Here is a 4,117-nt window from a genome sequence, read left to right as displayed (position 1 = left end):
TCCATATATGGTAGGGAGCGACTTCTACAGTAACTACTACATATCCCAGAATGCAATGCAGCTTCAGAAACATCATGTTTAGTCTCATCTTTATTGTCAGTTAAAAAAAATTCCAACAATCTGCACTGTTAAATGTTGTGAGAGGGGGATTCTGGGAAATGTAGGACATGGGGAAAGACGACACACCGACGGGAAGAGGATTCAACAGTTTAACGGTTTAATTGAAACAAAAACACAACATCTCAAAAGGAAAAATGGGGAAAATGTCTGAGTTTATAATGATTTAATGTTTTTGCTCCGGAAAAATTGAACAAACACTGTGAAGTTTTATGAAAGAAAAACTACTGAAGCGCTGTTTTGCTCGCACCAAAATATGTGGTCATCATCAGCTGGTCGTGTCTCTCCTTCTTCTTCTCGTCTACACCAAATGTTATTCACTCTTCAACCAAAACAGCACTCCCCCCCCCCCCCCCCCCCCCCGTCCTGAAACAGGAACCATGAAGCACTTCTAATGTAATATTTAGCAGGAATCTGAAACCATAGCGTGCGACAATAAGACGATGATTCATTTCATTACCGTTGTCAAGTTCATTGGAATAATTAACTGTTTTGGGGTTTTTGTTTTTTTTTAGCATCTTTGAATCATCTGGTTTTGTGGTTGTCTTTTGGTTGCTGTTTGTTTTTTGTTTTTTTTGAAACGATGCAAGAAAATTGACTCACTGCTTTCTCCAGACTCATCTGATGATGTAGCACATGAAAATATTATTAGTGTCAAAACCCATTTAGATGAGTTTTAACTGACGATTTTACCTGTTGATTTTTTTTTCTTTTTTTTTTTGCAGAAGCTCATAGACATGTGTCTGTTTTTTTAGTTTTTTTTTTCATGTCGTATTTGAGTGTGAGACAGATTTCTGCCAAAGACACAAGTTTTAAAGAATTATTTTGGGACGTTTGCTCGACATGTTGTGTACACTGATGCATCATGGGTCAGGGTTTCGTGTCGCCAACGGTATATGCCAATCATTTATCTACAAGCTGCAATTGTTAGAGCTGAACTTTGACACTTCGTCACTTTTTTTTTTTTTTTTACATCCAAGCCGTGGTCAGTTTGTTAAACCGAAAGACTAAAAGGCCGTTAACGGAGGTGGTGAGAGCTTCTTCTTCTTCTTCTTCTTCTTCTGAGTTTGTTTAGTGGTGAAACACAATCTAGTGCCTCGCACTGCCTTAAAAACACTTCAGTTTGAGTCCAGTGTAGCTGATCCTTTATTACACGGTGGTACAGTTCTTTTTTTTTTTTTGGTTTCTAACTGGAAAATGTTGATAATTACACTAATTGTATTTCAACACTAAAATCATAAAATCTGAATTTTTAGTAAAATTACATTAAAACGTCAGTGGGTGAAGACAACGACAAAGTTAGCTACTACCAAAGAGCTACTAGTTAGAGATTTTGTAGTTCAATGTGTGATAGAAACAAAACCAATGTAAACATTAATATTTAAAAAGTCAAATTCTTCAAATGGTCACAGTCTCAACTCATGGTTTCCAGCAGCTAAAGATGAGCTAAGGATGCTAACTCGCCTAAATATTTAAATTAATTTCGAAACATAGCAATATTTTTTTTTTTTTACTTTTTAGATTTAATGTCCATATTCACATAAACACGAGCTTATTTTGTAATTAAAGAACATTTCTAATTGCTAACATTCAAAAACTACAGCGTCCATCTCAGTGTTTTGTTCGTATTATTCATAATTTTGGTCACAGCGGCAATGAAAAACTTTTTGTCACACTCTCCCTTTAACAACTGAACGTTTGCTTATTAAACCAAAGCTAAGTTTAAATCCACTAGGTAGGAATGGGAGGCGGTGACTAATCAAAGTAATTGTTTTCACCCCGAGGGGCGAGAGTTGCGTAATTTTGGGGGAAAAACCGAGGGCACCTCATGAAAGCTCATGAAAATACCTCTGGAGAATCAATCTGCTTCCAAAAAAAGATTCAATAGAAACATTCAGGAACAAACGAAGCATGAAATGATTTGATTTACTGGCCATCCTTCTCATAGAAAGTAATTTGTCTGTTGAGAAAGACTTCCTGTTCCGGTTCAGCTTGAGAAAGTTAAATAGGAAATAGCTTTATTTTGAAAGGTATATGTGCTCCACCCACTGATGTTTTCACACCCCTGCCTACAACATCAGATCCAGAGAAAATGTCGGTTTATGCCTTTAAAAATCGAAACCTAACAGCTATTCTCTGCTTTCTAGATTTGTCTTTTTTTTCCAAAATTTAAAAATTCAAGCACTTTAGCAAGGACAGCAGTATTTTATTTTTTTTCTTGTACAAAAAGACACAAATTTACGCTCTGTCACAATTCTGTTACTGGCCGGGATTTCATAATCATTTCACCACCGACATTACGCTGCGTTAATTTAATTTCACACGCGTGTTGTGTGTAAATGTGTGTGCGCTCAAACAAGAAAACCTTAAGGAACTCGGTGACTCACTGTTGTGTTGCCTTCATCTTTTTATGACTGTACTGGATTCTTTCTTTCTTTCTTTTTCTCATTCCTGAAATATTTTTTGGGCAAACACAGACACACATACAGTACATTTCAGCTGACTGTTCATTTATTGTTAATTTTTTTATGGCTGACATTGTTTTTGTTAATGCTTGTGTACAATTTGGATCCTCTGCCCCCCCCCCTACTCTGCCCCCCCCTCCCCTACCTGTTTTAAATTGTACTGGGTTTGGGTTCATTTTGAGCGAGTGTGTGAGTGTGTGTGAGTGTGTGTGTGTGAATGAGTACTTGTGAATCAAGTCTGGTTATTTTTTTGTACCTCAGAAACACTGTCAATAATTGTGGTAAACAACTTTTTTTTTAATTTGTCATGAATTTAATTTGGGAACAGAGCGAATGGAGCGACGGCGTTGGGGAGAAAATTATAAACTGATTGTCCTTCATTCTCTCTGGCATGCTTTAACTTTTAAAAACAACAGAGAAACAAGGTGTAAATACTGTTTTATAATTTCTGTCTTAATGAGTTTTGAAGATGAAGAAAGTTATTAATAAACCTGAGATATATTTCTCTATGGACCTTTGTGATGGCAATTTTTTATTCTGTTTTGTCTTGTATAATTGTCTTCAGACTCCACTCGTTCTCAAAGAGTGGGCTAGTGGTTTGTTTCCAAAGAAGCTGGTGAGAAAGCAATCCATGGAGTGATAGGATGTCCAATATTGGAATTTCTTGCCAATATCTGATATCCGATATCAAACCATCACCCACTGCAACATTGTTTAGTTTTACTGTCATATCCTACAAATATGAATTATTTTATTACCGTAATCCCCAAAGGGAAATTTATTCATTTTCTTATAATGTAGGTTGTAAATAATGCAACATTAAAGCAGAAGTAAGCGATCCGGTCGTTTTCGCTAATGCTGCGTTCCAGGCAGGCTTTTGAAACCGTAAATTACAGCTTCAAGTCACAACTTACGACTTTGTAGCGTTCCAGGCAACCCACTCGTGTTTTTCCGACCTGTTTTACCGGTGAAAGTCACTATAACGGCCACTCGTAACTTCCGACCCGTGAACTCGTACCAGATCGAACTAGTATGACTTCACAGGTCAGAAAAACACGAGTTACGAGTTTCCTTGAACGCACCATAACAGTCCTCGTCCCTACGTCACCTCATTCACGGCGTTCCTTGGCTGCACACACAGCCCTGCATGCCGTTCTCTCTCCTCATTGGATGAAAATTGTAGGATACGATAAATGTTTTCTCCTTGGCTCAGAGCAGAGCAGAGGGACTGAGAGACCCGTGTTTCGGTCCAAACACTCTATGTAAGTGATTGCTGTCGGAAGATATAAGACTTGTATTAACACAAATATATCACTTACTTCTGCTTTAATGCTAAGAATGCATTTCCTGAAGGAAATACGGGTGAATGCTGAAAACTGGAAGCTAAATAAACTGAATAAATTGTTGAAACAATGCTGAATCAAGTGAAGAAATAGCTGAATCAATCTTGAAAAGATGAAATTATTTTTAGATTTAGAAATTGAAGCTCTCGACAACACACCCTCTCGGTTGTCATGGAGACGCAGTTGCAATTT

This window comes from Trachurus trachurus (genome assembly GCF_905171665.1).
Source record: "Trachurus trachurus genome assembly, chromosome: 9".
In the NCBI taxonomy this organism is placed as follows: domain Eukaryota; kingdom Metazoa; phylum Chordata; class Actinopteri; order Carangiformes; family Carangidae; genus Trachurus; species Trachurus trachurus.
The sequence above is the reverse complement of the archived record's forward strand: the minus strand, read 5'-3'. Positions refer to the sequence as shown.